The sequence below is a fragment of the Salvelinus fontinalis genome, chromosome 9 (assembly GCF_029448725.1).
Source record: "Salvelinus fontinalis isolate EN_2023a chromosome 9, ASM2944872v1, whole genome shotgun sequence".
Classification (NCBI taxonomy): Eukaryota; Metazoa; Chordata; class Actinopteri; order Salmoniformes; family Salmonidae; genus Salvelinus; species Salvelinus fontinalis.
The window spans coordinates 22,705,511-22,718,710 of NC_074673.1; positions in this window are offsets into that span (position 1 = coordinate 22,705,511).

Consider the following 13,200-nt stretch of genomic DNA (forward strand, 5'->3'; position numbering starts at 1 on the left):
GTTAGCTAGCTGGCAATTTAGAAACAAACCAAAACATTGTTTAGAAAGTTACTTTTCCAGTTGCCTGGTTTGCTAGATTGACATATACTATATTCCTTTTTGATCGGATTGGTTTATTGGTGTTAAAATACACCAGTTATAGGCCTCCCGAGTGGCACAGTATTGCAGTTTTGCAGAGTCTCTACAGCCTGGGATTCGATCCCTGGCTGTGTATTACCAGCCATGACCAGGAGTCCGATAGGGCGGTGCACAATTGGCCCAGCATCGTCCGGGTTAGGGGAGGGTTTGGCCGGGGGGGGCTTTACTTGGCTCATCACGCTCTAGAACTACTTGTGGTGGGCCGGGTGCCTGGGGCTGACTGAGGTTGTCAGTTGAAGTGTTTCCACCAACACATTGGTGCAGCTGGCTTCCAGGATATGCGAGCGGGTGTTAACCTGTCTAGGAACGGGGTTCCGCTAGCATTAACTTCTCTAGGGTAGGGGGCAGCATTCGGAATTTTGGAAGAAAAGCATGCCCAAATTAAACTTCCTGCTTCTCGGGCCCAGAAGATATGATATGCATATAACTGGTAGATTTGGATAGAAAACACTCTTAAGTTTCCAAAACTGTTAAAATAGTGTCTGTGGTACAACAGAACTGATTTGGCAGGCGAAAACCTGAGAAAAATCCATTCGGGAAGAAGTTTTTTTTTCTGGTTTTGTAGTTTTCTATTCAATTCCATTACAATATCCATTGACTTAGGACTCAAATTGCAGTTCCTATGCCTTCCACTAGATGTCAACAGTCTTTAGAAATAGTTTCAGGCTTGTATTCTGAAAAATGAGGAAGTAAGAGCAGTCTGAATGAGTGGACCCTGCCGTGTCACAGAGCTTTTTCATGCGTACGACCGAGAGCGCGCCTTTCTTGTTTACCTTTTATATTGACAACGTTATTGTCCGGTTGAACAATTATCTATTATTTAGGCTAAAACCAACCTGAGGATTGAATATGAACACCGTTTGACATGTTTCTATGAACTCTACGGATACAATTTGGATTTTTTGTCTGCCTGTTTTGACTGCGCTTGAGCCTGTGGATTACTGAAGAAAACGCGCAAACAAAACAGACGTTTTTGGATATAAAGAGACTTTATTGAACAAAAGAAACATTTATTGAGTAAATGAATGTCTGCTGAGTGCAACCATATGAAGATCATCCAAGGTAAGGGATTCATTTTATCTCTATTTCTGACATGTGTAACTCTTCTACTTGGCTGGTTACTGTTTGTAATGATTTGTCTGCTGAGCTATGTTCTCAAATAATCGTAAGGTATGCTTTCGCCGTAAAGCATTTTTTAAATCTGACACCATGGTTGGATTCACAAGAAGTTAATCTTTAGACCTATGTAAAATATGTTTTGTTTTCTGAATTTTTATAATGAGTATTTCTATATTTGAATTTGGCGCCCAGCAGTTTCACTGGCTGTTGAAGAGGTAGGACGCTAACGTCTCACGTACCCAAGAGAGGTTAAGGAGAAGTCTATCTTTAATTCTGTGAAAAACACTTGTATCTTTTATCAATGTTTATTATGAGTATTTCTGTGAAATGATGTGGCTCTCTGCAAAATCACCGGATGTTTTGGAAGCAAAACATTACTGAACGTAACGCGCCAATGTAAACTGAGATTTTTTTATATAAATATGAATTTTATCGAACAAAACATACATGTATTCTATAACATGAAGTCCTATGAGTGTCATCTGATGAAGATCATCAAAGGTTAGTGATTAATTTCTCTTTCTGCTTTTTGTTACTCCTCTCTTTGGCTGGAAAAATGGCTGTTTTTCTGTGAATATGCACTCACCTAACAATTGTTTGTGGTGCATTCGCGCCATCTTTCTGTCCCTCAGAATTTGGAAAGACAAAATGTAATGATAGAGGCACACTCTTACAAACTGCTTTAGCACAACATGTCTATGTGTAAATGTATGTCACCTCATGGCTTCTACTGTCTGGAACTGAAATGGTGTGAACCACCCACTAAAGGAAGTAAAGCATTACTTCATTGTATCTGAGGAGAGGTAATTATACTGCCCTGCTCTTAAGGACTCAAGTGCTTCCTTTTTAAACTTGTGTGAATTTAGTAGCCGGCTAATTAAATTAAATGTGGAGCTTGTGGACAGAATGGGTAAAGGAAACTGAAGACTGCAGGTAATCATATGGTTGAGTTTGTCGACGGGAGGACATCTTAAATCAGGTCAAGGATAGAGTATTAGAATAATCTGCTCTTGAACAGCGCCACATGGACCAGTCATGTATGACATTCTGGTCTATCTGTTTGAGTGTGTAAATGACGTGTCTATGCTGGATTCAGTCCAACTTTAAATGAAGTTCAGTTTATGAAGGCTTCATGAAGCCTTCATAAACACTACATAAATGTGTCAAATCATCTATAATCGTATGTCATGCTTTATAAATGGTTCATAAATATGGCATAACTGTGTGACAATCAACAATGTAAAATATGACAAACCTGTGCTTTATAAATGGTGGCATAAACACTACTTAATAAAGGCTTTATAAATCATATTAAATTTGAGCTTCACAAAGCATTTACAATCTTGACATTCATCTTGGTAGAGGGTTACAGCACCAGGGTAGTGGGTTCGATTCCAGGACCACCCATACGTAAAAATGTATGCACTCATGAGTAAGTCGCTTTGGATGAAAGCATCTGCTAAATGGCATATATATTATATTACTCTAAAACATTTCTAGGATGGGACAATGTCTTTTCCCTCTTGGGTGAATAGCCAATATTGAAACTGAACTCAACTTTCCCCAAAATGCTGTGCTGCAGGATGACACCCGCTTTAAAGTGCAGTCATGCACAGCAAAAAACATTGGTAGGGCCTTTCTAAATGTTTTTTTTCTCTTAGTCTGTTTAAAAAAAAAAATGTTTTACAGGTTTTGGATGTCCCCCATTTTTCTCACACTTTTTTAAATAGATTTTTTGGTTTGTTGATTTTGTCACAATAATGCTTAAACCACATCAGGGGACTACTTTTGAGGTCTGGAGAAACTTACATTTTTGATTGTAGTTACGCTTTAATTCAGTACTCATGTGATGTTTCTGTAGTGCAGTAATTGCAAGTGATGGAAATTGAAAATCAAATGCTCACTTGTGGTGCCACTGGACATCAAAACATTTGTAAGTTAACCTTTATTTATTGTAATAAAGTAGTTGTATTGTGGTAGTTGTATTGTGTTAGCTTTGTGGTAGTTGTATTGTGTTAGCTATAATCTCTCAATTGTTATTTCAAATAATGTTGATGACTTCACAGTAATTGCTAGCTAGCTAACGTTAGATGTTAGCAGCATAAGCTAGGTAAATATACCAATATGACATTTTTCTAGCTAGCAGGCTCAGCTAAATACAAATCACCCTAGATAAAGCCACATCTCGTAGTCACCACATGAGATTTGTAAATGAAAGAGGAATATAATAATACAAATCCAATGGAGTTTTCCATCTCCCCAGTTAGAGTACTTCTGGTGCAGTATAGAAATGCTCTTCTACAGATATTGTATAATATTTATATATACTTAAATCATATTTATACATTGTCTAAATTGGAACAATTTTAAATACATTTAATGGAGATTTTTTTTTTGTATTTTATTATCATTTAAGTATATTAAATACATTTTAAATAATGTAAATTATGTATTTTTTTATACTTAAGAATATTCTTAGTAAATTAGATAAATAGTAAAACAAATATACTTTGAAAAAACCTTAAGGACATTTTTATGTACACTACCGTTCAAAAGTTTGTGGTCACTTAGAAAAAGGACATTTTTGTCCATTAAAATAACATCAAATTGATCAGAAATACAGTGTAGACATTGTTAACGTTGTAAATGACTATTGTAGCTGGAAACGGCAGAAATATCTACATGGGCATACAGAGGCCCATTATCAGCAACCATCACTCCTGTGTTCCAATGGCACGTTGTGTTACCTAATCCAAGATTATAATTTTAAAAGGCTAATTGATCATTAGAAAACCCTTTTGCAATTATGTTAGCACAGCTAAACTGTTGTCCTGATTAAATAAGCAATAAAACTGGCCTTTAGACCAGTTGAGTATCTGGAGCATCAGCATTTATGGGTTCAATTACAGGCTCAAAATGGCCAGAAACAGGTCTTTCTTCTGAAACTCGTCAGTCTATTCTTGTTCTGAGAAATGAAGGCTATTCCAAGCGATAAATTGCCAAGAAACTGAAGATCTCGTACAACGCTGTGTACTACTCCGTTCACAGAACAGCGCAAACGGGCGCTAACCAGAATAGAAAGAGGAGTAGGAGGCCGCGGTTCAAAACTGTGCAAGAGAACAAGTACATTAGAGTGTCTAGTTTGAGAAACTGACGCCTCACAAGTCCTCAACTGGCAGCTTCATTAAATAGTACCCCACGTCTCCACGTCTCCTGATGTACTGGCCTGTCTCCTGGTAGCGCCTGCATGCTCTGGACACTACGCTGACAGACACAGCAAACCTTTTTGCCACAGTTCGCATTGATGTGCCATCCTGGATGAACTGCACTACCTGAGCCACTTGTGTGGGTTGTAGACTCCGTCTCATGCTACCACTAGAGTGAGAGCACCGCCAGCATTCAAAAGTGTCCAAAACATCAGCCAGGAAGCATAGGAACTGAGAAGTGGTCTGTGGTCACCACCTGCAGAATCGCTCCTGTTTTGGGGGGTGTCTTGCTAATTGCCTATAATTTCCACCTTTTGTCTATTCCATTTGCACAACAGCATGTGAAATTTATTGTCAATCAGTGTTGCTTCCTAAGTGGACAGTTTGATTTCACAGAAGTGTGATTGACTTGGAGTTACATTGTGTTGTTTAAGTGTTCCCTTTATTTTTTTTGAGCAGTGTATATTCATTTGGGGACAGGTCAAAACACATAACTTCATGTACATTTAGCTAGCTAGCTTTCTGTTGCTAGCTCATTTTTCCTGGGATATAATTAAACATTGGGTTGTTATTTTACCTGAAATGCACAAGGTCCTTTTTTTGTAGAATTTTAGCCCATTTTGAGTCACACAAAATTGTGTGTTCTCTACTCCGACAATTAATCCACAGATAAAAGGGGAAACCTAGTTAGTTTAGTAATCTCTCCACCTTCAGTCTTCTTCTGTGGACTTTTGATGGCGGTTGGCAACCAACTATAAGGTACATTATCACCACCAACTGGACTGGAGTGTAGTCCGCTGTTCAGCTTTGAATCTCCCACATGGGAATACTTATGCAATGACCATATTTTAGTTATCAAATTTGTATTCATCTTATTTTTCTTCCACTTCGACAGAGTATTTTGAGTTCATTGTTGACAAATGAAAATGTAATTTAATTGTAATACTACTTTTTAACACTAACATTTGAACAAATGGAAGGCACTGTATACTTATAGTGTACTTGATCACTCACAAGCAGAGTTTCATAAACAAAATCAATGCTTCAACTGAACAACTCCAAGTGTATTTTGAAATTGTTACAATTAAAGAGTTTCAAATTAAATTAGTTTTAATGAGTGTGGTTAAGTTTAATGCTAGTGTACATATAGTACTGAAAAACAATTAAAGTACACCTTTAAGTGTATTGAAGGTTGATGATAGTATATTTATTTTGTATTAATAGACTGAAAAAACAATTCATATAAACTACAAATACATGTGTTGAAGTGTAATGATATTATATTTATATATATATATATATATATATATATATATATATATATATAGTACCAGTCAACAGTTTGGACACATCTACTCATTCAAGGGTTTTTCTGCAAAGCAGTCATCAAGGCAAAGGGTGGCTACTTTAAAGAATCTCAAATATAAAATATATTTTGATTTAACATTTTTTGGGTTACTACATGATTCAATATGTGTTATTATAGTTTTGATGACTGAACTGTAGCATAACAATGTAGAAAATAGTCTTGTTTTTAATAACTCTTAACTATAACTCTTAAGGCTAGGGGGCAGTGCTCGGAAGTTAGCTGGGACCCTTGGGATTGCAAACAGAGGAATATCTTCAAAGGTTATTTATTTATTTTATCGCTATTTGGGATTTTATAACACCTGTGCTGGTTTTAAAAAGTATTTTTATGTGGGGGCGCTGTCCTCAGATAATCGCATGGTATGCTTTTGCCGTAAAGCCTTTTTGAAATCTGACAACGCGGTTGGATTAAAAATATGTTTTTAAACGATGTAAGACACTTGTATTTTAATGAATGTTTAATATTACGATTTTGTATTTTGAATTTCGCGCCCTGCAATTTCACCGGATGTTGTCGTAGTGGTACGCTAGCGGGACACCGATCCCAAAGAAACAGCTTAAATTCCAGAAAATTATGTCATGGCTTTAGAAGCTTCGGATAGGCTAATTGACATCATTTGCGTCAATTGGAGGTGTACCTGTGGATGTATTTCAAGGCCTACCTTCAAACTCAGTGCCTCTTTGCTTGACATCATGACAAAATCAGCCACGACCTCAGGAATAAAAATTGTAGACCTCCACAAGTCTGGTTCATCCTCGGGAGCAATTTCCAAATGCCTGAAGATACCATGCTCAATGCTTCCAAATACTATATGAGTGTATGTAAACGTCTGACCCACTGCAAATGTGATGAAAGAAATAAAAGCTGAAATAAATCATTCTCTCTACTATTCTGACATTTCACATTCTTAAAATAAAGTAGTGATCCTAATTGACCTAAGACAGGAATTTTTTATGAGGATTAAATGTAAGGAAGTTTGAAACACTGAGTTTAACCTGTCTAGGATCAGCGTGGCGCTAGCGGCACACCCCCCCCCCCCCCACTGAAAAACCAGTGCCGCGAAATTCAAAAAAAATATTTTTTTAAAATATTTAACTTTCACACATTAAAGTCCAATACAGCTAATGAAAGACACAGATCTTATGAATCCAGTCAACATTTCCGATTTTTAAAATGTTTTACAGGGAAGACACAATATGTAAAGATGTACATCTATTACCTAAAAACACATTAGCATATTCCACCATCTTTTATTTGTCCACCAACACCAGTAGCCATCACCAATTCGGCTAAACTAAGATATTTATAGCCCCTAACCAACAAAAAAACTCATTAGATGACAGTCTGATAACATATTTATGGTATGGGATAGGTTTTGTTAGAAAAAAGTGCATATTTCAGGTATATGGCATAGTTTACAATTGCACCCACCATCACAAATGGACTAGAATAATTACAATGAGCAACGTGTTTACCTAACTACTAATCATCAAACATTTCGTAAAAATACACAGCATACACGAATCGAAAGACACAGATCCTGTGAATACAGACAATATTTCAGATTTTCTAAGTGTCTTACAGCGAAAACACAATAAATCGTTATATTAGCTTAGCACATAGCAATTAGCAGCCCAGCATTGATTCTAGCCAAAGTGAGCGATAAAAGTCAACATCGCCAAAAGATATTAATTTTTTCACTAACCTTCTCAGAATTCTTCCGATGACACTCCTGTAACATCACATTACAACATGCATATACAGTTTGATCGAAAATGTTTATATTTAGCCACCAAAATCATGGTTAGACAATGTGAAATGTAACTCGGCTGGTCAGAATTTGTCCTTGCGCCACTTAGACAGTGATCTACTCTTATACATAAATACTCATAAACGTGACTAAAAAATATAGGGTGGACAGGGATTGATAGACAATTTAATTCTTAATACAATTGCGTTATTACATTTTTTAATTTATCCTTACTTTTCAATACAGTTTGCGCCAAGCGAAGCTACGTCAAAAAACATGGCGTCCTAAGCCACTAAAATGTTTCGACAGAAACACGATTTATCATAATAAAAATGTCCTACCTTGAGCTGTTCTTCCATCAGTATCTTGGGCAAAGGATCCTTTCTTGGGAGAAATCGTCTTTTGGTGGAAAGCTGTCCTCTTGCCATGTGGAAATGTCAACTACGTTCGGGATGAACTGAAAAGCGTGTCCAACTTTTCACATCGTTGCAAAAATAAATGTCACAAAATCGCACTAAACGGATATAAATTGCTATAAAACGCTTTAAATTAACTACTTTGTGATGTTTGTAACTCCTATAACGAGTGAAAAGATGACCGGAGAAATATAACAGGCTAAACTAATGCTTGGAACAGGAGAGGGTCGGTGTCTTCCACGCGCGTTACGCAGCAAGAAAAGACTTGCTAGCTAAAGGTTTTTTTCATTTGTAGGGCCTGTGAACGAGCAATCGAGCCCGTTGGAATCGTCATCACGTAAAGGCATCCAGGGGAAGACGTAAGAAGTGTCCGTATAGTCATAGCAACGACAGTGCCCGTTTAAATGACTTCAGAAAAGTGGCCAACGTTTCTCAAATCTGACTCCATGTCAGGGAAATTGCTGTAGAATGGGCTCTGTTCCACTTAGAGACAAAATTTCAACTCCTATAGAAACTATAGACTGTTTTCTATCCAATAATAATAATAATATGCATATTGTACGATCAAGGATTTTGTGGGAAGCCGTTTAAAAAATTAGCCACATTAGCATAAATAGTCTAAACAGCGCCCCCATCCCCAACAGGTTAAATGTATTTGGCTAAGGTGTATGTAAACTTTCGACTTCAAATGTATCTGTGTCTTTGTATTTATAGAGCATAATGTATTTACAGTTTGTTTCATGTTTTGAAGTACTAGTGACATAATGCTTTCCGATTATTACATAGATTGTAATGGACACCTATGATGTCTGTAAAATACCTTTTTGAATGTTGCACTGATTATGATGAGCTAATGCTAAGCTATTTGTCAGTTATGTGTGGTGCCATGTTTGTTGACACTATACAATGCATTCTGGGTGTCACGTCAATGTCTGTCAGACCAAAGATGTTATCTTGTAAATAGGGGGGGCGCTGTTTTCACTTTGGAAAAAATCGTGCCCAAATTAAACTGCCTCGTACTCTATTCTAGATCGTACAATATGCATATTATTATTACTATTGGATAGAAAACACTCAAGTTTCTAAAACTGTTTGAATTATATCTGTGAGTAAAACAGAACTCATTTTGCAGCAAACTTCCATACAGAAAGTGAAAAATCTGAAAACGATGCTCTGTTCCAGGGCCTGCCTATTCAATTGCCTAATATTTATCGATATGCATGCACTTCATACGCCTTCCACTAGATGTCAACAGGCAGTGGAAGGTGGAATGGGGTGTCTAGCTTGATCGGAGGTCGAACAAGAGCCTTTGGAGTGGGATGTCAGGAATTTCCTTTGTCTACCAAGGCGCGAGGAGGAGCTCGACATTGGCTTCTGAAAAGCGTTCGGTATACACGGCTAATATCTCCGGCACTGTTTTTATTTGATACATATTAGAAAAACATCAAAGTAGGTTTTTTCAACCGAGTTTCATCAGTTTATTCAACGTTTATTGGGACTTTTGGAGTTTTCCGTTCTTTGCGTCGAGAGAAACTGGGAAAGTCATCAACATTGGCTAGCATTGTGGCACGAATTCGACAGTAGAAAAGGACATTCTAAAACCAAACAACGATTTATCCTCGACCTAGGACTCCTTGTACAAGATTCTGTTGGAATCTCAACAAAAGTAAGAACAATTTGATGTTATTTCGTATTTCTGTGGAAAATGTTATTCCTATTCTCTGCCGTTTTGGCGGGCACTGTCTTGCAATAACGCAAGCTGTTTGTTATGGAAAAGTTATTTTTACAAATCTAACACGGCGGTTGCATTAAGACCCAGTGTATCTTTCATTTGCCATACAACAAGTATTTTTATGTAAAGTTTATGATGAGTTCTTTGGTCAGATTAGGTGAGTGTCCAAACTAGCTCCGGACATTCTGGTGAATCGATGCTACATATTCACAATGTATAACCACGGTTTGCAGCTCTAAATATGCACATTTTCGAACAAAACATAAGTGTATTGTATAACCTGATGTTATAAGACTGTCATCTGATGAAGTTGGTCAAGGTTAGTGATTCATTTTATATCTTTTGCTGGTTTTTGCGAATGCTATCTATGCGGTTGTGTGTTTGGCTATTATGGTAAGCTAATATAATGCTATATTGTGTTTTCGCTGTAAAACACTTTAAAAAAAATCTGAAATATTGGCTGGATTCACAAGATGTTTATCTTTCATTTGCTGTACACCATGTATTTTTCATAAATGTTTTATGATGAGTATTTAGGTATTTCACGTTGCTCTCTGTAATTATTCTGGCTGCTTTGGTGATATTTTTGATGGTAGCTGCAATGTAAAACTATGATTTATACCTCAAATATGCACATTTTCGAACAAAACATAAATGTATTGTATAACATGTTATAAGACTGAAGACTGATGAAGGTGTTTCTTGGTTAGTGACTAATTATATCTATATTTGGTCGGTTTTGAGATAGCTACCTATGCGGTAGAAACATGGTGAAAATATGCGGTTGAGTCTTTGGCTATTGTGGTTAGCTAATAGAAATGCATAGTGTTTTCGCTGTAAAACATTTAAAAAAAATCATAAATGATGGCTGGATTCACAAGATGTTTATCTTTCATTTGCTGTATTGGACTTGTGATTTCATGATATTTATATGCTATTATTTACTTGTGGCCCTATGCTAGGCTATGCTAGTAAGCTTTTACTGATGAGGATGCTCCCGGATCCGGGATGGGTGTTAGGTAGAGGTTAAAATGAGGTGAAGGAATGTTTCACTCATCTTTCGAGTAAACTTCCGGACGAGAATGAAGGGAAGTGAATGATCGTAGACGACACACCCCCTTCAACATGCATACTGCAAACAGACCAGACTCATCTTGTCTCCTCTTATCTTTAGTTGACGTGAAAAAACAAACATGGTTGCATGCACAAACTACCCATTGTCAGATTTATTATACATATTTTTTTAGAAAGTGTTCTCAATTGTTTCTATCAATGGTGAGCTCACCTGTGATTTGATGAAGTGTAAATAGCAATTGATATTAGCTAATTCATATTTTGGTTCCTGTCAACTGAGAGTTAGCTAAATATGACCACTTGTGTTAGGTCAACCTTTACTCAGTTAGCGCTAGGACTAATGTAGCCTACATTTTCCGGTTTGGATGATTGTGTTATGCTCTTGCTTCTTCTGTGAATGTCTGAACATTGCATCCAAAAATAAACTGGTCACATTCAGGACATAACGTTGTAAAGACTGTGTTTGTGCAAAATGTTTCTGTGAAAAAAAGTGGCCAGCTCAAATGCTGACTGTTGCGTCAATCGAAACTGGAAGTTCTAAAAAAGTGTTCTCATCACAGCAGCTTGAGCGTACGCTGCAGGGACCATGGTAGAATGATCACACCCAGGAACTCTGCTCTGTATCAGACAATTCTACAGGAGAATGTCAGGCTATCCTTCCCTGAGCTGAAGCATAGCTGGGTCATGCAGCAAGACAATGATCCAAAACACAATCAAAGTCTACATGAAAATTGCAAAAAACTAATTTGAAGCTTTTGAATGGCCTCGTCAAAGTCCAGACCTAATCCCAATTGAGATGTTGTGGCAGGACATGAAATGAGCAGTTCATGCTTGAAAACACACAAATGTTGCTGAGTTAAAGCAGTTGTGCATGGAAAAGTGTGCAAAATTGTCCACAGTGACATGAGAGACTGGTCAACAACTACAAGAAGCGTTTGGTTGGAGTCAATACAGCTAAAGGTTGCACAATCAGTGTAAGGGGGCAATTACTTTTTCACACAGGGGTATTTGGTGTTGCATAACTTTATGAAATAAATTAAATAAGTATGTAGTTGTTGTGTATCTTGTTCAGTCAGGTTACCATTATGTAATATTAGGTTTTGGTTGAAGATCTGATAACATTCAGTATCAAAAATATACAAAATTAGAAAGTGGGCAAATACTTTTCACAGCACTCTATGTAATATGTACTGCTAAAAAAAAAAGGGAACACTTAAACAACACAATGTAACTCCAAGTTAATCACACTTCTGTGAAATCAAACTGTCCACTTAGGAAGCAACACTGATTGACAATAAATTTCACATGCTGTTGAGCAAATGGAATAGACAAAAGGTGTAAATTATAAGTCTAGCCTCCAGTGGCCTGTGGAGGTCATTTTGCAGGGCTCTGGCAGTGCTCCTCCTTGCACAAAGGCGGAGGTAGCGGTCCTGCTGCTGGGTTGTTGCTCTCCTACGGCCTCCTCCAAGTCTCCTGATGTACTGGCCTGTCTCCTGGTAGCGCCTCCATGCTCTTGACACTACGCTGACAGACACAGCAAACCTTCTTGCCACAGCTCGCATTGATGTGCCATCCTGGATGAGCTGCACTACCTGAGCCACTTGTGTGGGTTGTAGACTCCGTCTCATGCTACCACTAGAGTGAAAGCACCACCAGCATTCAAGTGTGACCAAAACATCAGCCAGGAAGCATAGGAACTGAGAAGTGGTCTGTGGTCACCACCTGCAGAACCACTCCTTTATTGGGGGTGTCTTGCTAATTGCCTATAATTTCCACCTTTTGTCTATTCCATTTGCACAACAGCATGTGAAATTTATTGTCAATCAGTGTTGCTTCCTAAGTGGACAGTTTGATTTCACAGAAGTGTGATTGACTTGGAGTTACATTGTGTTGTTTAAGTGTTCCCTTTATTTTTTTGAGCAGTGCATTTGTTTTCAATGCTCTCTTATCCTTGGGACTCAAAGTACATTTGATGCATCTATCAATGTGAGACATAACAGTCAGGTGAAGCTGCGTTTCGGTATCTGCCTCCAAAAATTTGACCAGACCCTCCAGAATTGTATCGCCCTGCAGCCATTCTGAAAGGCCATTAAAATCGGGATTTATGACTCTGATTACATTTTATGGGATTTTTAATATTGTGCTAAATGTCAGCGCCTCTTACTCAAAGACAAACCATTTGGTACATAAAAGTCCCTTCCTACTCTTGCCTAACACAGGCTAGTCTCCGTAGGACACGTGATAGCAACCCCCCCAACATTGAGGCTGTGCTCAATTAATGGCTTGTGTATTAATACAAAGCAAACTTTATTTTCACGAGTCAAGCCATTGCCATTCATGGTCATCTTATCACCTCTCCTTGGGATTTACTGGGAGGAATTGAGGGGATTTGTGGC